Below are 24,101 nucleotides of genomic sequence, written 5' to 3' on the forward strand. Positions count from 1 at the left end.
CTCTCTCTCTGCTCTCTTCCTTCAAACAGCATCTCTCACAGTGACAGCTATAGTTAATATTTAGCCTCAGACTCAAGGTTTCCAGAGTGACCTGCTTCAACACATTACAATTCTGCGTGTTACACACATGCAGTACCAACACAGGGTTTAAGCAGTCTGTGAGCAGGCAAAATGAAGTGCCCTGTGGAATGTTTGCTTCTAACTGCTGGATGGAGATGTGATTAGCAGTGCAAGCCTGGGTGAAAATCTGTTTCTGCTCTCTTGACAAATTGTTCTGCTATGACAATTCCATAAGGAGTTGGCAAATGAGGAGAAACAGACCAGCAACCAGGCTCGTGGTAAAAGCTGCCTTTACTGGTTCTGACAGCAGACCTATCAGCTTGCAGCACTTAGCAAATTGAGGAGAAACAGACCAGCAACCAGGCTCGTGGTAAAAGCTGCCTTTACTGGTTCTGACCTATCAGCTTGCAGCAAATTGTTGTGAAAAAATGGTGTTTAAATACAATGCTATTTCTCTATAAACAAATTAACTACAGACTTTTAGCATATTTATTATATATTATTTAACCTTCATTTAACTAGGCAAGTCACAGAGAAGGGCACTCAACATGTACTGCACTGACACAAATGACTGATGATTGGTTGAAATACATTGATAATAAGAAGATTGTGGGAGCTGTACCTGTTATCTAATAGAACTCAAAGCTAATGAAGTCACTGATACCCTTATTAACAAAGAGTTGCAGTCTGTTTTGTAATGGGTGGCCAGTAATAAACTGGTCCTGAACATCTCTAAAACTAAGAGCATTGCATTTGGTACAAATCATTCCCTAAGCTCTTGACCTCAGCTGAATCTGGTAATGAATGGTGTGGCTGTTGAACAAGTTGAGGAGACTAAATTACTTGGTGTTACCTTAGATTGTAAACTCTCATGGTTAAAACATATAGATTCAATGGTTATAAAGATGGGGAGAGGTCTGTCTGTAATGAAGAGATGCTCTGCTTTTTTGACACCACTCTCCAAAAAGCAAGTCCTGCAGCCTCTAGTTTTCTCATCTTGATTATTGTCCAGTCGTGTGGTCCAGTGCTGCAAGGAAAGACCTAGTTAAGCTGCAGCGGGTCCAGAACAAAGGCATGTCTTGCTCTTCATTGTAATCAGAGGGCTGATATAAATACTATGCATGCCAGTCTCTCTTGGCTAAGAGTTGAGGAGAGACTGACTGCATCACTTGTTCTTTTTATTGGACCCTAGCCCTAAGACGTTATTAGGGCTAGGGTCCTTTTTTCAGAATTTCCACCTGACTGACGTGTCCAAAGTAAACTGCCTGTTACTCCGGCCCAGAAGCCAGGATATGCATATAATTGGTATCATTGGATAGAAAACAGTTTGAAGTTTGTAGAAATGTTAAAATAATGTATGAGACAATTGATACAATTGATATGGTAGCCGAAAATCCAAAGAAAAACCAACCAGAATAATTTTTGGGGGAGATCCCATGCTCTTTCAATGGAAAGCTATTGGTCCTACGCAATTCCAGCTCCCAGATTGCAATTCCTATGGCTTCCACTAGATGTAAACAGTCTTTGTTCAAGGTTTCAGGCTTGTTTCTTCCAAAACGAGGAAGAATTTTGAGTTTTGGTACCGGGAGTCACAGTTGGAAATCAGTCTGTAGGCACGCGACGAAGAGGATGCGCACCTGCTAATTTGACTTTTCTATTGAACATTCTTCTTTTTGTATGAAATATTATAGTTTAATGACATTTTAGGGTACCTGAGATTAAAAAGAAATGTATTTTGACTTGTTTTAACAAAGTTTAGCGGTAGCTCTTTGGATTCCTTTGTCTGCATGTTGAACGAGTGGATTACTGAAATCGATGGCGCCAACTAAACAGATTTTTGGGATATAAAGAAGGATTTTATCTAACAAAACGACCATGCATGTTGTAGCTGGGACCCTTTGGATTGCAAACAGAGGAAGATTTTCAAAAAGTAAGTGATTATTTAATCGCTATTTGTGAATTTATGAAGCCTGTGCTGGTTGAAAAATATGTTGATGTGGGGCGCCGTCCTCAAACAATCGCATGGTATGCTTTCGCTGTAAAGCCTATTGTAAATTGGACAATGCAGTTAGATGAACAATAATTTCAGCTTTTAACCGATGTAAGATACTTGTATGTTCATAAATGTTTAATATTACGATTATTTATTTGAATTGCGCGTCCTCCAATTTCACCGGAAGTTGTCGACAGGTGTCCCGCTGACTGGACGCCCTAAGAAGTTTTTATAAGAAACATTAATGTGTTGAAAATCCCAAATGGTTTTCATAGTCAACTTACACACAGCTCTGACACACACACTTACCCCACCAGACATGCCACCAGGGGTCTTTTCATAGTCAACTTCCACACAGCTCTGACACACACACTTACCCCACCAGACAGCTCTGACACACACACTTACCCCACCAGACATGCCACCAGGGGTCTTTTCATAGTCAACTTACACACAGCTCTGACACACACACTTACCCCACCAGACATGCCACCAGGGGTCTTTTCATAGTCAACTTACACACAGCTCTGACACACACACTTATCCCACCAGACATGCCACCAGGGGTCTTTTCATAGTCAACTTCCACACAGCTCTGACACACACACTTACCCCACCAGACATGCCACCAGGGGTCTTTTCATAGTCAACTTACACACAGCTCTGACACCACACACTTATCCCACCAGACATGCCACCAGGGGTCTTTTCATAGTCAACTTCCACACAGCTCTGACACACACACTTACCCCACCAGACATGCCACCAGGGGTCTTTTCATAGTCAACTTCCACACAGCTCTGACACACACACTTACCCCACCAGACATGCCACCAGGGGTCTTTTCATAGTCAACTTCCACACAGCTCTGACACCACACACTTATCCCACCAGACATGCCACCAGGGGTCTTTTCATAGTCAACTTCCACACAGCTCTGACACACACACTTACCCCACCAGACATGCCACCAGGGGTCTTTTCATAGTCAACTTACACACAGCTCTGACACACACACTTACCCCACCAGACATGCCACCAGGGGTCTTTTCATAGTCAACTTCCACACAGCTCTGACACACACACTTACCCCACCAGACATGCCACCAGGGGTCTTTTCATAGTCAACTTCCACACAGCTCTGACACACACACTTACCCCACCAGACATGCCACCAGGGGTCTTTTCATAGTCAACTTCCACACAGCTCTGACACACACACTTACCCCACCAGACATGCCACCAGGGGTCTTTTCACAGTTCCTCAAATCCAGAACAAATTCAAGAAAGCGTACAGTATCATATAGAGACATTATTGCATGGAACTTCCTTCCATCTCATATTGCTCAAATAAACAGCAAACCTGTTTTAAAAAAACAGATAAAGCAACACCTCACGGCACAACGCCTCTCCCCTATTGGACCTAGAAAGTTTGTGTGTATGTAGTGATGTGTAGGCTACGTGTTCCTTTAGAACAATGTAGGTAGTTCTGTCCTTAAGCTGTTCTTGTCTATTAACGTTCCGTATTAGGTTTCATGTTTCGTTTGGACCCCAGGAAGAGTAGCTGCTGCTATAGCAACAAGCTAATGGGGATCCTAATAAAACAACAAACAATCTCTCTCATTTATAAAGATTTAATTCAAACCAAATCAATAAACGTTAGTAATCTAAGAGGGGTCATTTTTTGCTGGCCATACTAAGAGACAAGTACATAACAGAATGACAAGAGCAAGAACATACCACAGCATACCACGACATGACATTTAACACACAGCACAACTTCAGACTGGTCCAGCCAGAACAAATTCAGACGGGTCCAGCTAGAACAACTTCAGACTGGTCCAGGTGAAACAACTTCAGACTGGTCCATCTAGAACAACTTCAGACTGGTCCATCTAGAACAACTTCAGACTGGTCCATCTAGAACAACTTCAGACTGGTCCATCTAGAACAACTTCAGACTGGTCCAGGTGAAACAACTTCAGACTGGTCCAGGTGAAACAACTTCAGACTGGTCCAGCTAGAGCAACTTCAGACTGGTCCATCTAGAACAACTTCAGACTGGTCCAGCTAGAACAACTTCAGACTGGTCCATCTAGAACAACTTCAGACTGGTCCATCTAGAACAACTTCAGACTGGTCCAGGTGAAACAACTTCAGACTGGTCCATCTAGAACAACTTCAGACTGGTCCATCTAGAACAACTTCAGACTGGTCCATCTAGAACAACTTCAGACTGGTCCAGCTAGAACAACTTCAGACTGGTCCATCTAGAACAACTTCAGACTGGTCCATCTAGAACAACTTCAGACTGGTCCAGGTGAAACAACTTCAGACTGGTCCAGGTGAAACAACTTCAGACTGGTCCAGCTAGAGCAACTTCAGACTGGTCCATCTAGAACAACTTCAGACCGGTCCATCTAGAACAACTTCAGACTGGTCCAGCTAGAACAACTTCAGACTGGTCCATCTAGAACAACTTCAGACTGGTCCAGCTAGAACAACTTCAGACTGGTCCAGCTAGAACAACTTCAGACTGGTCCAGCTAGAACAACTTCAGATGGGTCCATTTAGAACAACTTCAGACTGGTCCATCTAGAACAACTTCAGACTGGTCCATCTAGAACAACTTCAGACTGGTCCAGCTAGAACAACTTCAGACTGGTCCAGCTAGAACAACTTCAGACGGGTCCATTTAGAACAACTTCAGACTGGTCCATCTAGAACAACTTCAGACTGGTCCATCTAGAACAACTTCAGACTGGTCCAGCTAGAACAACTTCAGACTGCTAGTGCAGTTACAATTCTCAATTGTTACATGATTGTAAATCTGATATTACTTATAAGTTACATACGCTTTATTTCACAAATAAACATGTGTATATTGCCTGCTGTTTTGAAAACAAGGCCCCTCATTACAGACGTAGGTTCAAGTGGTTTTACTGTAGAGATAGCCCGACTGAAACCGTGAAGTGAAATGGAACGGAGTTTGGATTCAGGCTACTAATTCACCTCTGTTTGTGAGCGAAACCTAAAGACTTCTACACGGTCATTTGTACCAGGACATAGAGATAGAGAAAGATAGGGCCTACCTGGACAAAGAGCCAGCGGTCATTCGTACCTGTCTGTGTCATTGAAACCAGGGCAATGTTCCACACTGTTGCTCCTCTTTCAGCCAGCAACTTGAAGCTGCCTCTCCCTTACCATACACAATTACATACCCGGAGACAGACTACCGACTGTACATTGCCGTCAGTAAATGTTAAAAGGTATAACAATTATGAAGAAGAAAAAGCTATAAATGCATGGATACTGGAGTATTTTCTTTTTCTAAATGTCTTTTCAAATGTGTCTCATTTCATGCAAGACCCTCCGCCACTGTCTCATAGACTTGATGATTGAACTCTTTTGACCCCCCCCCCCTAATTTCTTAAATGTTGCCCACAAAGAATGTTAGTTTAAAAAAATGTGTTGTGATTTGACCATATACAGAGCATATTTGCAAAATAAAACTGAATTCAAACAACAAACACAACGTAATGAAAGCCTGGTTTGGTGTTAGATTCAGGACGTACTTCACTAGAATATGCCCCGCCCCCGACCTTCTGGGTTCCGCCCCTTCCCTCCCGCAGGTTGCGTTACCTGTACTCACACCTGTCACTCTCCAGAGCTGCTCTCCAAAGCTTTATCTCCATGCCTCCGGAACTGTCGTCCGTCTGGGCTACCCTACAACAGCGAGGACAAAACAACTATATACATTTACATACTACTTTGTTTTAATACCGCAACTTCCGATCGCTCTGGCATCAACCTAGGAGGTTAGAGTCGCTCTGGCATCAACCTAGGAGGTTAGAGTCAAGTCGGCTTGACCATCAGCGTCATTATCCACCTCATTTATACAGACGTTTTGAAGACATACTTATTGGTTGTTGCAGTGAAATAATGGCACCTTGACCTCGTCCAGTCCTATTCAGTGTTTTGGAGAGAAAAAAAGGCAACGCACGTTTTGTTCGTCACCAGTGTCCCATCAATAGGAGAGAGAGAGAGAGAGAGAGAGAGAGAGCGGTGAGATTCAGCGCTGACTTGGTAAGACTATTTGACTATTACATGTGATATTGGACCGGTTTGTTTCTCTATCTGTCCAGAGTTATGTCAATTGCAGGTGCATGTTTCTGGTATAGATAACGTCATGCATTTTACCCAAACCCTATGGCGTGCTATGTAGGGTTAATGTTTACCCTAATAATGGACTAAATGACCTTAACGCTACTCGTTATAGCCCAAAGACAGCTACATGTTCTGTTTAAAAGATAATTGGAAGCCCAAACAGCCAAAATTCTCCATCTAAACGTGAATCGATTCTCAACTGCGGTACGGTTCTAGAAACAGAAATCCCTGTACTTACATATCACATCAAATAATTTATTATAATTATATAATAATTTCTAAATACGCACTTACTGTATACTGTTTTAACCGGGTTTTAACACCGTTGCAGCCGACCGTATTTTTCAGTGACAACAGGTTTGGTGTCTTCCGTTTACACACAGGTGTTGAGAGAAGCAGGTAACTCATTAGCGCATGAAGTCAGTCAGTCCTCTGGTGTCTGTTTTCAGTAAACAAGCGCCGTAATATGGAGATATGACCGTGGGGGGAAACCCTAACCATATACAAAGGTGTGAATCAATTTAATGTAATTATTTCTCGGTGACATGAAAGATAAGGTCTTCATGCTTCCTAAGCTAACACATAAGGCTTAAAAATAAACGCCTGAAACTAGATCCCCTGCATACTGGTTTTGAAAAGAAGAAACACTGTCAGGGGAGGTTCACTTCTGCGCTGTTCAACCAACCTGGTCTCATAGCATTTCCTATTATTCTACACATAAATACGAAATACTCCATTTAGTATGATATGTTACCTTTCGTATGGTACGTATTCATTTGTGGATGTCCATCACCCATTTTCATATGATATGTTACGAATTTGTAAAACATATGATAGGTATGTTTTGAATTCTACACTGAACAAAAATATAAACGCACCATATAACGATTTCCAAGACTTTACAGAGTTACAGTTCACATAAGGAAATCAGTCAATTGAAATAAATTCATTAGGTCTTTATCTTTGTATTTCATATGACTGGGAATACAGATATGCATTCATTTGTCACACACATATATATATATATATATATATAGGGTATAGATCAGAAAACTAGTCAGTATTTGGTTTGACAATTTGTCTCATGCAGTGCTTTGCAAATAGTTGATCAGGCTGTTGATCGTGGTCCCACTCCTCTTCAATGGCTGTGCAAAGTTGCTAGATATTGGCGGGAACTGGAACACACTGTCGTACACATCGACCCAGAGCATCCCAAACATGCTCAGGTGTGAAATGTCTGGTGATTATGCAGGCCATGGAAGAACTGGGACATTTTCAGCTTCCAGGAATTGTGTCCAGATCCTTGCGACATGGGACCGTGCTTTATCATGCTGAAACATGAGGTCATGGCAGTGGATGAATGGCATGATAATGGGCCTCAGGATCTCGTCATGGTATCTCTGTGCATTGAGATTAACCTCGTTTTTGAGCTAGTTTTAGGCTAGTAGTGATTTAACCTGAAAATAAAATGCATTATAATTGTATAGTTGTCGAAAATGAACACTCCTGTAGGAGCTTTTGTGACTAATTATGTAGTTAATGTATAATTCCAAACAGGCCAATAATTATTTTGGTAGTAACAGAATTATGGATTCGAGAAAAGTCATTTAAAAATGATTGATATGATATGACTAGTTATCATATTAAGACAGAAAGTGTTGGTAACATGCTTCTCTGTATATCTATAAGCAGAGATATATAAAACACTTGGTTACATGGTGACAATCCTAGATCTGATATAAGGTTCAGGAACCTCTGATTATCTTTCTTCGCAAAATCTATTCCATTGACCGCATTATTACGTGAGTCCAATGACCGTCAAAGGTTTATGTTTATGACAGTATTATGTGAGTCCAGGACATTGGTCTTGACAGCTATCTCTTCCTTTGTGTGTGTGTGTGTGTGTGTGTGTGTGTGTGTGTGTGTGTAACAGAATTACGCTTTGACAAATAAAAAAAAATCATTGATTTTGAAGATTAACAACCATACAACTCTATGCACAGGGACTATTTTTTAACAATGTTCACTGAAAACTGACTTAGTGGAAGAACTGTGCAGATGCAAATTTTTTGGCAATAGAATTAGGTTAAAATCTCCCTTTCGGTTTTTATGTGACCACGTTTTCCAAAAATATCTACTCCGGATTAAGATTGAATCTTCCGAAAGAACGGGGGTGTCAGCTCTGACATGGTTGTCACTAGTTACCACAGCCACAAAGTCAGAAGGCCCGCCTACTCAACCAATCAGATGAGGGAGTGCGATGACGCGAATGCCAACTGGCTTGCAGGGGCAGACATGTATTTCTATAATCTATTGATTCGTCATTGATTTGGTTATTTGTTTGATATTGATTTGGTTATTTGTTTGATATTGATTTGGTTATTTATTAGATATTGTAAAACCAACTGTTAAAAATACTACTTTTTTTCAGATGTTTCATTCAAACTCAGCTTGCAAGTTTATCATGTTTGTCCTCACTCATAGTTACTTGAAATTTCAAAATTTTAATTTCACCTTTATTTAACCAGGTAGTCCAGTTGAGAACAAGTTCTCATTTACAACTGCGACCTGGCCAAGATAAAGCAAAGCAGTGTGACACAAACAACAACACAGAGTTACACATGAAATAAACAAACATATAGTCAATAACACAATAGAAAAGTCTATATACATTGTGTTCAAATGGTGTAAGGCAATAAATAGGCCGTAGTAGCGAAGTAATTACAATTTAGCAAACGAACACTGGAGTGATAGATGTGCAGATGATGATGTGCATGTAGAAATACTGGGCTGCAAAAGAGCAGAAAAGTAAATAAAACAATATGGGGATGAGGTAGGTAGATTGGATGGGCTATCTACAGCTGCAGCGATCGGTAAGCTGCTCAGATAGCTGATGCTCAAAGTTAGCGAGGGAGATATAAGTCTCCAACTTCAGTGATTTGTGCAATTCGTTCCAGTCATTGGCAGCAGAGAACTGGAAGGAAAGGCGGCCAAAGAAGGTGTTGGCTTTGTGAATGACCAGTGAAATATACCTGCTGGAGTGCATGCTATGGGTGGGTGTTGTGGTGACCAGTGAGCTGAGATAAGGTCGCAGTGGTGGTCGTATATGGGGCTTTGGTGATAAAATTGATGGCACTGTGATAGACTGCATCCAATTGGCTGAGTAGAGTGTTGGAGGCTATTTTGTAAATGACATCGTCGAAGACGAGGATCGGTAGGATAGTCAGTTTTACGAGGGTGAGTGAAGGAGGCTTTGTTGCGAAATAGGAAGCCGATTCTAGATTTAGTTTTGGATTGGAGATGTTTAATATGAGTCTGGAAGAAGAGTTTACAGTCAAGCCAGACACCTAGGTATTTGTAGTTGTCCACATATTCTAAGTCAGAACCGTCCACAGTAGTGATGCTAGTTGGCCGGGCAGCGATCGATTGAAGAGCATGCATTTAGTTTTACTCGTATTTAAGAGCAATTGGAGGCCACGGTTGTATGGCATTGAAGCTCGTCTGGAGGTTTGTTAACACAGTGTCCAAAGAAAGGCCAGATGTATACAGAATGGTGTCGTCTGCGTAGAGGTGGATCAGAGAATCACCAGCAGCAAGAGCGACATCGTTGATATATACAGAGAAAAAGAGTCGGCCCGAGAATTTAACCCTGTGGTGCCCCCATAGAGACTGCCAGAGGTCCGGACAACAGGCCCTCTGATTTGACACACTGAACTCTGTCTGAGAAGTAGTTGGTGAACCAGTCGAGGCAGTCATTTACAATACAGCTGCACAGTAATGTCTCTTATCTATGGCGGTTATGATATTGTTTAGGACCTTGAGCGTGGCTGAGGTGCACCCGTCACCAGCTCGGAAACCGGATTGCACAGCGGAGAAGGTAAGGTCCGCCACATGATGTTTTTGTGCTGGTTGAGGGCAGTCAGGTCTGGAGTGAAACAAGGGCTATATCGGTTCTTAGTTCTACATTTTTGGAAAGGGGCATGCTTATTTAAGATGGTGAGGAAATAACTTTTAAAGAACGATCAGGCATCCTCTACTGACGGGATGAGGTCAATATCCTTCCAGGATACCTGGGCCAGGTCGATTAGAAAGGCCTGCTCGCAGAAGTGTTTTAAGGAGCGTTTGACAGTGATGAGGGGTGGTCGTTTGACCATGGACCCATAGCGGATACAGGCAAAGAAGCAGTAATCACCGAGATCCTGATTAAAAACAGCAGAGGTGTATTTAGAGGGCAAGTTGGTCAGGATAATATCTATGAGGGTGCCCATGTTTATGGATTTAGGGTTGTACCTGGTGGGTTCCTTGATAATTTGTGTGAGATTGAGGGCATCTAGCTTAGATTGTAGGACTGCCTGGGTGTTAAGCATATCCTAGTTTAGGTCACCTAACAGAGCAACCTCTGAAGATAGATGGGGGGCAATCAATTTACGTATGGTGTCCAGGGCACAGCTGGGAGCGGAGGGGGGTCTTTAACAAGGGGGACAGTGAGAGACTTATTTCTGGAGAGATACATTTTTAAAATTAGAAGCTCAAACTGTTTGGGCATAGACCTGGAAAGTGTGATAGATCTTTGCAGGCTAACTCCTCCCCCTTTGGCAGTTTTATCTTGACAGAAAATGTTGTAGTTGGGGGTGGAAATCTCCAAATTTTTGGTGGCCTTCCTAAATCAGGATTCAGACATGACAAGGACATCAGGGTTGGCGGAGTGTGCTAAGGCAGTGAGTAAAACAAATTTAGGGAGGAGGCTTCTGATGTTGACTGGGGAATAGGAGTGGAGCTAGGCACGGCAGGGCCTGGATTAACTTCTACATCACCCGAGGAGGAGTAGGATGAGGGTATGGCTAAAGGCTATAAGAACTGGTTGTCTCGTGCGTTGGGAACAGAGAATAAAAGGAGCAGATTTCTGGGCGTGGTAGGATAGATTCAGGGCATAATAAACAGACTGGTGTGGTAGGGTGTGGGTACAGTGGAAGTAAATCTAGGCATTGAATGACGATAAGAGAGGTTGCATCTCTGGACGCAGTAGTTATGCTGGGTGAGGTCACACACAAGTGATCATAGGGTCCAGTGAACAGCAATAGATGAAACAGGGAAGCTGCTGGGCAGTCGTCACTATGCTAGCGGAGACACGGCGCTAAAAAAAAGTTAGCAGGCCGGGGCTAGTAGAAGCGTCTTCACCGATGTCCGGCAAAGGCCGGTTGAGGGGACACCGGATGGAATTACGTCGACAGACCAGTCGTGAGGGATTGGTGGGGCTCCGTGTCGAAAAAGGGTCCAGGCCAGTTGACAAAAGACGTGTTGTAGCTGTAGTAATTTTGTTTGCTAGCCGGAAGATGCGCCTGGCTCGAGGCTAACTGTTGCTAGCTTCAGGACAAGGGTGTTAGCCACTATAGCCACTCGGTAGCAGCAAGCCAACAGCGATGATCCAATGCAAAAGTCCAGAGCTTACGGCAAGAATCCAGTGGTAGTGGATTCTAGTCGTGTTAGTGAAGAGTCCGCAAAGTATCAGCTGTGTAGCCGAGTGATCATAGGGTCCACTGAGTAGGCCGGGAGATGGGCCTGGCTCAAAGATAGCGTCGGGGCCACTTGGTAGCAGCTAACTGTGATGAACAGGAGTAACGGTTCAAGGGCTTACGGCAGGAATCCTGTAGTGGAGAAAAACCAGACTAAAAGTGGCTGGTGACTGTTCTAACACTCTTGGTTTGACCACAACAGAAAGACAAAGAACACAGTTACTAGCTGAATATCAAAGCCAATTTATGCTTGATCCGCTAATGTGGTTGGAGGCTTCGTATGGAGGGTGTGACGCAATTGCAGAGCCTCCGGAGGCATGCAGAGGCCAAATCCTCCGTACCGCATCACCGTGCGCCTATAAAATGTTGTGACAATGCGTAGGGCTACATACAGCTTCACACTGACATGATTGATTGACGGTAGGAGGGGGGATGGTACGTCCTGTATAAACACAAACTGACTTACCTGACAACTTCCTTCAAGCGCAAGAAGTATGAAAACCCTGACGTCTGCGGAGGCTGCATTGCAGTAAATGCTGTACGGCCACTTCAGATGACGGATTGACCACGCAGAGCCTTTATTAACAGTAGATAAATGCTCTGCATGGTCACTCTGTCAACAGTATGCCAGTGGAAGGGAGGACACTGCATGGTCACTCTGTCATGCCAGTGGAAGGGGGGACACTGCATGGTCACTCCGTCAACAGTATGCCAGTGGAAGGGAGGACAGGTTTGTGACTATTAGGATTTCCCATTGTAGCACTGTTGCAGTAATTCCTTTACTGATTTTGTTTGTTTGTTGTTGTTAGTAATACTGAGTTTTAATCACTTAATAATCATTCTTAAACAACATTTAAATGAATAAAATCACTAACTAATTGGTAGGTCTATTACTTGTTACTTCTGTGAACTCTCATTCTCCCTCAGGAGGGAGAGAAATTAGAAATTATCTTAAAGATAAGTGAGTTTTCGGTAACGGAATTACAAAGCACAAGGCAATATTTCTTAAATGTACAGAAGGTAAACCATTTATCCAACTAAATACAAGTTGATATTAGTTGGCAGGGGTCTTCACCTCAACTTTATTGGGTTTTGATGTATTTATTTAACTAGGCAAGTCAGTTAAGAACAAATTCTTATTTACAATGACACCTTACCAAGGCAAAGGGACTCCTGCGGGGACGGGGGCTGGGATAAAAAATTAAATTAAATAAATAATAGCAAGGCAGCAACACATGACAACACAGCATGGTAGCAACACAATATAACAACATGGTAGACATATCAGTGTGGATGACGGATCACCACCTCAAGCTGAACCTCGGCAAGACGGAGCTGCTCTTCCTCCCGGGGAAGGACTGCCCGTTCCATGATCTCGCCATCACGGTTGACAACTCCATTGTGTCCTCCTCCCAGAGCGCTAAGAACCTTGGCGTGATCCTGGACAACACCCTGTTGTTCTCAACTAACATCAAGGCGGTGGCCCGTTCCTGTAGGTTCATGCTCTACAACATCCGCAGAGTACGACCCTGCCTCACACAGGAAGCAGCGCAGGTCCTAATCCAGGCACTTGTCATCTCCCGTCTGGATTACTGCAACTCGCTGTTGGCTGGGCTCCCTGCCTGTGCCATTAAACCCCTACAACTCATCCAGAACGCCGCAGCCCGTCTGGTGTTCAACCTTCCCAAGTTCTCTCACGTCACCCCGCTCCTCCGCTCTCTCCACTGGCTTCCAGTTGAAGCTCGCATCCGCTACAAGACCATGGTGCTTGCCTACGGAGCTGTGAGGGGAACGGCACCTCAGTACCTCCAGGCTCTGATCAGGCCCTACACCCAAACAAGGGCACTGCGTTCATCCACCTCTGGCCTGCTCGCCTCCCTACCACTGAGGAAGTACAGTTCCCGCGCAGCCCAGTCAAAACTGTTCGCTTCTCTGGCCCCCCAATGGTGGAACAAACTCCCTCACGACGCCAGGACAGTGGAGTCAATCACCACCTTCCGGAGACACCTGAAACCCCACCTCTTTCAGGAATACCTAGGATAGGATAAAGTAATCCTTCTCACCCCCCTTAAAAGATTTAGATGCACTATTGTAAAGTGGCTGTTCCACTGGATGTCTTAAGGTGAATGCACCAATTTGTAAGTCGCTCTGGATAAGAGCGTCTGCTAAATGACTTAAATGTAAATGTAATGTAGCAAAACAACATGGCAGCAGCACAAGACATGGTACAAGCATTATTGGACACAGACAACAGCACAAAGGTCAAGAAGGTAGAGACAACAATACATCACGCAAAGCAGCCACAACTGTCAGCAAGAGTGTCCATGATTGAGTCTTTGAATGAAGAGATTGAGATAAAACTGTCCAGTTTGAGTGTTTGTTGCAGCTCGTTCCAGTCGCTAGCTGCAGCAAACTGAAAAGAGGAGCGACCCAGGGATGTGTGTGCTTTGGGGACCTTTAACAGAATGTGACTGGCAGAACAGGTGTTGTATGTGGAGGATGAGGGCTGCAGTAGGTATATCAGATAGGGGGGAGTGAGGCCTAAGAGGGCTGCAGTAGATATCTCAGGTAGGGGGGAGTGAGGCCTAAGAGGGCTGCAGTAGATATCTCAGGTAGGGGGGAGTGAGGCCTAAGAGGGCTGCAGTAGATATCTCAGATAGGGGGGAGTGAGGCCTAAGAGGGCTGCAGTAGATATCTCAGATAGAGGGGAGTGAGGCCTATGAGGGCTGCAGTAGATATCTCAGATAGGGGGGAGTGAGGCCTATGAGGGCTGCAGTAGATATCTCAGGTAGGGGGAGTGAGGCCTAAGAGGGCTGCAGTAGGTATCTCAGATAGGGAGTGAACAGGTGTTGTATGTGGAGGATGAGGGCTGCAGTAGGTATATCAGATAGGGGGGAGTGAGGCCTAAGAGGGCTGCAGTAGATATCTCAGGTAGGGGGGAGTGAGGCCTAAGAGGGCTGCAGTAGATATCTCAGATAGGGGGGAGTGAGGCCTAAGAGGGCTGCAGTAGATATCTCAGATAGAGGGGAGTGAGGCCTATGAGGGCTGCAGTAGATATCTCAGATAGGGGGGAGTGAGGCCTATGAGGGCTGCAGTAGATATCTCAGGTAGGGGGGAGTGAGGCCTAAGAGGGCTGCAGTAGGTATCTCAGATAGGGGAGTGAACAGGTGTTGTATGTGGAGGATGAGGGCTGCAGTAGGTATATCAGATAGGGGGGAGTGAGGCCTAAGAGGGCTGCAGTAGATATCTCAGGTAGGGGGGAGTGAGGCCTAAGAGGGCTGCAGTAGATATCTCAGATAGGGGGGAGTGAGGCCTAAGAGGGCTGCAGTAGATATCTCAGATAGGGGGGGGGTGAGGCCTAAGAGGGCTGCAGTAGATATCTCAGATAGAGGGGAGTGAGGCCTATGAGGGCTGCAGTAGATATCTGAGATAGGGGGGAGTGAGGCCTATGAGGGCTGCAGTAGATATCTGAGATAGAGGGGAGTGAGGCCTATGAGGGCTGCAGTAGATATCTCAGATAGGGGGGAGTGAGGCCTATGAGGGCTGCAGTAGATATCTCAGGTAGGGGGGAGTGAGGCCTATGAGGGCTGCAGTAGATATCTCAGATAGGGGGGAGTGTTTCTGATACATTTAAGACTTTTTCTATTAGATGTTTTCTAAGACGCACTTTTCCATTTGTTTATCCAGAAATCAAAGCCTTTACCAAATGTTTTTGATGGACACGGTTGAAAAATGTAGCTTTGCCTTCATTCCCCCAAAATAGACTCTTTCATTTGAAACTGAATTTGATAGGCTCCTATGCACTTCACATGTTGGTGCTCATGGGTCATTTTCTATGGAAATGGGTGAGGTGATCCCCATTCGTCCCTCTTTACGCCTAGTACTACAGCCTATAGCACCAACAAGCACCTGACAGTTCCTATCTTGATTTAACGATTATTGTTTTATATGGATTACGTAAGAACTAAATCGGTGACTGAACAAATTAAAACAAAGCTAATATATATATATTTTTTAAAGGTACACAAATGGTCAGTGACATAGCCTATTCATAAATCTATTGTATTATTTTACATAGTTATCCTCATATATGAACTAGGCCAGAAAAATATATTTTGTTTACTTCGTGGATCACAAAGAAAGTCCATTAAGCTAGCTAGGTGGATCACAGAGAAAGTCCATTAAGCTAGCTAGGTGGATCACAAAGAAAGTCCATTAAGCTAGCTAGGTGGATCACAAAGAAAGTCCATTAAGCTAGCTAGGTGGATCACAGAGAAAGTCCATTAAGCTAGCTAGGTGGATCACAAAGAAAGTCCATTAAGCTAGCTAGGTGGATCACAAAGAAAGTCCATTAAGCTAGCTAGGTGGATCACAGAGAAAGTCCATTAAGCTAGCTAGGTGGATCACAAAGAAAGTCCATTAAGCTAGCTAGGTGGATCACAGAGAAAGTCCATTAAGCTAGCTAGGTGGATCACAGTGCAAACACATGATTGTAACCACTGCTTTATTACAAATCTGTTATTGTTCTCTGACCTATGAAATGTAAATGGCTATACAGTCGACCTAACCCTAACCCAGGTCATTGACTCAATCATCAATTAATGAACCAATCAATCAAACACCCTTTTTATATCTGCAGTTGTCACAAAGTGCTTTTACACCAACCTGGCCTGGACTCCAGGCAAAGTGCAAACAAATTCACAAGGCCGTGCAAACATACTTTCTAGAACTGTATACACACAATACTGTATACACAAACTGTCCATACTGTATACACACACACACACACACACACACACACACACACACACACACACACACACACACACACACAAAACCCACCATTATCACAACAGAATGAATTCAGGTTCAATGGAGTTGTTTGTTAATATTGGAACCAGATAAACCCTGTATCTTTTATCTGGTCTAAAATGCTTATTCAAGAGAAGAGGACAAAGTTCACATGGCTTTTATCTGCAGCAAACTCATCTGCTTAGTTTATACCATTACATAATTGACCTAGCCAACTGTATCAATACCACTAATAATTGACCTAGCCAGCTGTGTCAATACCACTAATAATTGACCTAGCCAACTGTATCAATACCACTCTCTAATAATTGACCTAGCCAGCTGTATCAATACCACTCGACACAAGTAGCTAGCTACTAATATAATAATATATGTTATATATACTCTACTTGCACATTGATAATGCTAAGTGTTTAGCTATGGACTTGAGTCAGTTTCTGTTCTGGTGGTGCGGGAATGTGGCTGTGTGTTTGCAGAAGACGAATAGGTTCACATCGGTCGTCCAAGGCACCGCATCGCAGCGGTCTAAGGCACCGCATCGCAGCGGTCTAAGGCACCGCATCGCAGCGGTCTAAGGCACCGCATCGCAGCGGTCTAAGGCACCGCATCGCAGCGGTCTAAGGCACCGCATCGCAGCGGTCTAAGGCACCGCATCGCAGCGGTCTAAGGCACCGCATCGCAGCGGTCTAAGGCACCGCATCGCATCGCAGCGGTCTAAGGCACCGCATCGCAGCGGTCTAAGGCACCGCATCGCATCGCAGCGGTGCAAAGCATCGCATCGCAACGGTCTAAGGCACCGCATCGCATCGCAGCGGTCTAAGGCACCGCATCGCATCGCAGCGGTCTAAGGCACCGCATCGCAGCGGTCTAAGGCATCGCATCGCAGCGGTCTAAGGCACCGCATCGCATCGCAGCGGTCTAAGGCACCGCATCGCAGCGGTCTAAGGCAGCGCATCGCAGCGGTCTAAGGCAGCGCATCGCAGCGGTCTAAGGCAGCGCATCGCAGCGGTCTAAGGCAGCGCATCGCAGCGGTCTAAGGCAGCGCATCGCAGCGGTCTAAGGCAGCGCATCGCAGCGGTCTAAGGCAGCGCATCGCAGCGGTCTAAGGCAGCGCATCGCAGCGGTCTAAGGCAGCGCATCGCATCGCAGCCGTCTAAGGCACCGCACCGCATCGCAGCGGTCTAAGGCACCGCACCGCATCGCAGCGGTCTAAGGCACCGCACCGCATCGCAGCGGTCTAAGGCACCGCACCGCATCGCAGCCGTCTAAGGCACCGCATCGCAGCCGTCTAAGGCACCGCATCGCAGCCGTCTAAGGCACCGCATCGCAGCGGTCTAAGTGCTAGATGCATCACTGCAGATACGGTCTCGATCCCGGGCTGCGTTGCCACCGGGAGACCAATGAGGTGGTGCACAATTGTCCCAGCGTCGTCTGGGCTAGGAGAGGGTTTGGTTGGCTCGGTTTGTCCTTGTCCGATTGTGCTCTAGCGACTACTTGTGGTGGGCCGGGCACATGCACGCTGACAGGGTCGCAGTTGTACGGTGTTTCCTCCAAGAAGCAGTGTGGCTTGGTAGGTTGTGTTTCATGACGATGCGTAGTTCTCAACCTTCGCCTATCCCGAGTCCGTACGGGAGTTTCAGCGATGGGACGAGACTAACTACCGATTGGATATCACGAAATTGAGATTTTTTTTTTTTTTTTAAGTGGCAAACAAAATAAATATATATATACACATTAGTGTTTTCAATGTCTTCTCTTTACAGCCATTTGCTTTCCAAACTATTATGAAATATTGTGATATGGGCCTCTACTTTTCATTGAGTCGCAACGCAGCAATCTATATGGTATTTTCAGCGCTAGCTGCCCAAATTGTGGGTCCTTCCGACTCTAGGCTTATTTGAAAATGATCTTTGGCCAAATCATGCTTTCTGGTGTAGTAGACTATTTTGAATGATTTTATTCATTTGTGTATAGACAGGAGTAGGCTTATTAGACTATAATTTCTTTTTTACAATTTAATTCAATTTCTTTTAGGGGAAGCTTAGCTTATGGACACGCCACCTACGTCTGTAGCACATTTGTGATTGAGTTTTCAAAACAAAATGGCCACTGGATTGATGCAAATAATCATGATTCTGCCAGGTTACTTTATATAATGATCAAAAATATAAACGCATCAATTTCAACGATTTGACTGAGCTACAGTTCATAAGGAAATCAGTCAATTGAAATAAATTCATTAGGCCCTAATCTATGGACTTCATATGACCGTGCGCATCCCACTCACTGGCGGTTTATGGTGGATAACTAAACCTTAAATTCTCTGGCAACAGCTCTGGTGGACATTCCTTCAGTCAGCATGTCAATTGCATGCTCCCTCAAAACTTGAGGCATCTGTTGCATTGTGTTGTGACAAAACTGCACATTTTAGAGTGGCCTTTTATTGTCCCTAGCACAAGGTGCACCTGTGGAATGATTATGCCGTTTAATCAGCTTCTTGATTTACCCACATGTCAGGTTGATGGGGTGCAAAGAACTGAACTAAATAGTGTGTGATAATGGCATACAGGTGTGTGGACAGGTGATGGGGATCTGGAGATGTGTTCAGGGGATCTATGCGTTTGAGAGTGTGAGCTGGAAGCAGATGTTACACTGTGTGTAACATGATTTTTGAACGTCTACCTCATCTCTGTACCCAACACATACAGATAATTGTAAGGTCCCTCAGTCAAGCAGTGAATTTCAAACAGATTCAACCCCAAAGACCAGGGAGGTTTTCCACTGCCTTGTAAAGAAGGGCACCTATTGGTAGATGGGTTATATACAAACAGCAGACATTAAATATCCCTTTGAGCATGGTGAAGTTATTAATTACACTTTGGATGGTGTATCAATACACCCCAGTCACTATAAAGATACAGGCGTCCTTCCTAACTCAGTTGCTGAAGAGGAAGGAAACCACTCAGGCCAATGGTGACTTTAAAACATAGTTCTCATATCACAACCATGAAACAGAGGATGGATCAACAATATTCAAGTTACTCCACAATACTAACCTAAATTACAGTGAAAAGAAGGAAGCCTGTACAGAATAAAAATATTCCAAATCATACATCCTATTTGCAACAAGACACTAAAGTAATACTTAAAAATATGTGGCTAAGAAATTAACTGTCTTGAATACAAAGTGTTATGTTTGGGGCAAATCCAATACAACACATTACTGAGTACCAGTCTCCAATACAACACATTACTGAGTACCACTCTCCAATACAACACATTACTGAGTACCACTCTCCAATACAACACATTACTGAGTACCACTCTCCAATATAATACATTACTGAGTACCATTCTTCAATACAACACATTACTGAGTACCACTCTCCAATCCAATACAACACATTACTGAGTACCACTCTCCAATACAACACATTACTGAGTACCACTCTCCATATTTTGATGCATAGTAGTGGCTGCATCATGTTATGGGTATGTTTGTAATCATTAAGGACTGGGGAGTTTTTCAGGATAAAAAAGAAACTGAATGGAGCTAAGCACAGGAAAATCCTAGAGGAAAACCTGGTTCAGTCTGCTTTTCAAAATCACTGGGAGACAAATTCACCTTTTCAGCAGGACAATAATCTAAAACACAAGCCCAAATATACACTGGAGTTGCTTACCAAGACGATTTTGAATGTTCCTGAGTCGCCTAGTTACAGTTTAGACTTAAATCAACTTGAAACTCTATGGCAAGGTATGAAAATGGCTATCTAGCAATTTTTTTTTTCACCTTTATTTAACCAGGTAGGCTAGTTGAGAACAAGTTCTCATTTGCAACTGCGACCTGGCCAAGATAAAGCATAGCAGTGTGAATAGACAACACAGAGTTACACATGGAGTAAACAATTAACAAGTCAATAACACAGTAGAAAAAAAAGGGGGAGTCTATATACAATGTGTGCAAAAGGCATGAGGTAGGCGAATAATTACAACTTTGCAGATTAACACTGGAGTGATAAATGATCAGATGGTCATGTACAGGTAGAGATATTGGTGTGCAAAAGAGCAGAAAAGTAAATAAATAAAACAGTATGGGGATGAGGTAGGTGAAAATGGGTGGGCTATTTACCAATAGACTATGTACAGCTGCAGCGATCGGTTAGCTGCTCAGATAGCTGATGTTTGAAGTTGGTGAGGGAGATAAAAGTCTCCAACTTCAGCGATTTTTGCAATTCGTTCCAGTCACAGGCAGCAGAGTACTGGAATGAAAGGCGGCCGAATGAGGTGTTGGCTTTAGGGATGATCAATGAGATACACCTGCTGGAGCGCGTGCTACGGATGGGTGTTGCCATCGTGACCAGTGAACTGAGATAAGGCGGAGCTTTACCTAGCATGGACTTGTAGATGACCTGGAGCCAGTGGGTCTGGCGACGAATATGTAGCGAGGGCCAGCCGACTAGAGCATACAAGTCGTAGTGGTGGGTGGTATAAGGTGCTTTAGTGACAAAACGGATGGCACTGTGATAGACTGCATCCAGTTTGCTGAGTAGAGTGTTGGAAGCTATTTTGTAGATGACATCGCCGAAGTCGAGGATCGGTAGGATAGTCAGTTTTACTAGGGTAAGCTTGGCGGCGTGAGTGAAGGAGGCTTTGTTGCGGAATAGAAAGCCGACTCTTGATTTGATTTTCGATTGGAGATGTTTGATATGAGTCTGGAAGGAGAGTTTGCAGTCTAACCAGACACCTAAGTATTTGTAGTTGTCCACGTATTCTAAGTCAGAGCCGTCAAGAGTAGTGATGTTGGACAGGCGGGTAGGTGCAGGTAGCGATCGGTTGAAGAGCATGCATTTAGTTTTACTTGTATTTAAGAGCAATTGGAGGCCACGGAAGGAGTGTTGTATGGCATTGAAGCTCGTTTGGAGGTTAGATAGCACAGTGTCCAATGACGGGCCGAAAGTATATATAATGGTGTCGTCTGCGTAGAGGTGGATCAGGGAATCGCCCGCAGCAAGAGCAACATCATTGATATATACAGAGAAAAGAGTCGGCCCGAGAATTGAACCCTGTGGCACCCCCATAGAGACTGCCAGCGGACCGGACAGCATGCCCTCCGATTTGACACACTGAACTCTGTCTGCAAAGTAATTGGTGAACCAGGCAAGGCAGTCATCCGAAAAACCGAGGCTACTGAGTCTGCCGATAAGAATATGGTGATTGACAGAGTCGAAGGCCTTGGCAAGGTCGATGAAGACGGCTGCACAGTACTGTCTTTTATCGATGGCGGTTATGAGTGTGGCTGAGGTGCACCCGTGACCGGCTCGGAAACCAGATTGCACAGCGGAGAAGGTACGGTGGGATTCGAGATGGTCAGTGACCTGTTTGTTGACTTGGCTTTCGAAGACCTTAGATAGGCAGGGCAGGATGGATATAGGTCTGTAACAGTTTGGGTCCAGGGTGTCTCCCCCTTTGAAGAGGGGGATGACTGCAGCAGCTTTCCAATCCTTGGGGATCTCGGACGATATGTCACAACCGTCGTAAGAAGTGGACCAAAGCGCAATGTACATATTCCTTTTATAAAGAAAATGACGCTGACAAAATAAACAATACAAAACAACAGTGAAGCTTAAGGGCCACAAACAACGTTAACTTCCCACACTGAAAGGAGGGAAAAGAGCTGCCTAAGTATGGTTCCCAATCAGAGACAAAGAGAGACAGCTGTCCTTGATTGAGAACCACACCTGGCCAAAACATAGAAATACAAAATCATAGAAAACATAAACATAGAATGCCCACCCCAAATCACACCCTGAGCAAAGCAAATAGAGACATTAAAAGGCTCTCCGTGACACGCAATGGATCAACAACCAACTTGACAGAGCTTGAAGAATTTTTAAAATAATGATGTCCAAATATTGTACAATCCAGCTGTGCAAAGCTGTTATAAACATCCCCAGACAGCTGTTATAAACATTCCCAGACAGCTGTTATAAACATTCCCAGACAGCTGTTATAAACATTCCCAGACGGCTGTTATAAACATTCCCAGACAGCTGTTATAAACATTCCCAGACAGCTGTTATAAACATTCCCAGACTGCTGTTATAAACATTCCCAGACGGCTGTTATAAACATTCCCAGACGGCTGTTATAAACATTCCCAGACTGCTGTTATAAACATTCACAGACGGCTGTTATAAACATTCCCAGACGGCTGTTATAAACATTCCCAGACGGCTGTTATAAACATTCCCAGACGGCTGTTATAAACATTCCCAGACGGCTGTTATAAACATTCCCAGACGGCTGTTATAAACATTCCCAGACGGCTGTTATAAACATTCCCAGACTGCTGTTATAAACATTCCCAGACGGCTGTTATAAACATTCCCAGACGGCTGTTATAAACATTCCCAGACGGCTGTTATAAACATTCCCAGACTGCTGTTATAAACATTCCAGACGGCTGTTATAAACATTCCCAGACGGCTGTTATAAACATTCCCAGACGGCTGTTATAAACATTCCCAGACGGCTGTTATAAACATTCCCAGACGGCTGTTATAAACATTCCCAGACGGCTGTTATAAACATTCCCAGACGGCTGTTATAAACATTCCCAGACGGCTGTTATAAACATTCCCAGACTGCTGTTATAAACATTCCCAGACGGCTGTTATAAACATTCCCAGACGGCTGTTATAAACATTCCCAGACGGCTGTTATAAACATTCAGACGGCTGTTATAAACATTCCCAGACGGCTGTTATAAACATTCCCAGACGGCTGTTATAAACATTCCCAGAGATAAACATTCCCAGACTGCTGTTATAAACATTCCCAGACTGCTGTTATAAACATTCCCAGACTGCTGTTATAAACATTCCCAGACTGCTGTTATAAACATTCCCAGACTGCTGTTATAAACATTCCCAGACAGCTGTTATAAACATTCCCAGACAGCTGTTATAAACATTCCCAGACAGCTGTTATAAACATTCCCAGACAGCTGTTATAAACATTCCCAGACTGCTGTTATAAACATTCCCAGACTGCTGTTATAAACATTCCCAGACTGCTGTTATAAACATTCCCAGACTGCTGTTATAAACATTCCCAGACTGTTATAAACATTCCCAGACGGCTGCTTCCCAGACGGCTGTTATAAACATTCCCAGTTGTTATAAACATTCCCAGACTGCTGTTATAAACATTCCCAGACTGCTGTTATAAACATTCCCAGACTGCTGTTATAAACATTCCCAGACTGCTGTTATAAACATTCCCAGACTGCTGTTATAAACATTCCCAGACTGCTGTTATAAACATTCCCAGATGTCTGTTATAAACATTCCCAGACTGCTGTTATAAACATTCCCAGACTGCTGTTATAAACATTCCCAGACTGCTGTTATAAACATTCCCAGACTGCTGTTATAAACATTCACAGACGGCTGTTATAAACATTCCCAGACTGCTGTTATAAACATTCCCAGACTGCTGTTATAAACATTCCCAGACAGCTGTTATAAACATTCCCAGACTGTTTATAAACA

General features: G+C 44.0%; 1 protein-coding gene across 1 annotated transcript in view; it reads left to right on the top strand.

Moving 5' to 3' along the window:
• The first annotated feature begins 5,720 nt into the window (after positions 1–5,720).
• The window catches only part of eps8l2 (EPS8 signaling adaptor L2), a 125,528-nt gene continuing 107,147 nt past the window's right edge, over positions 5,721–24,101 (top strand). Inside the window, exon 1 of the mRNA XM_065022194.1 lies at positions 5,721–6,139. The gene's annotated coding sequence lies outside the window, so the exon portion shown is untranslated. The remainder of the gene's footprint in view (positions 6,140–24,101) is intronic.

The sequence above is a fragment of the Oncorhynchus nerka genome, linkage group LG9a (assembly GCF_034236695.1).
Source record: "Oncorhynchus nerka isolate Pitt River linkage group LG9a, Oner_Uvic_2.0, whole genome shotgun sequence".
Lineage (NCBI taxonomy): Eukaryota > Metazoa > Chordata > Actinopteri > Salmoniformes > Salmonidae > Oncorhynchus > Oncorhynchus nerka.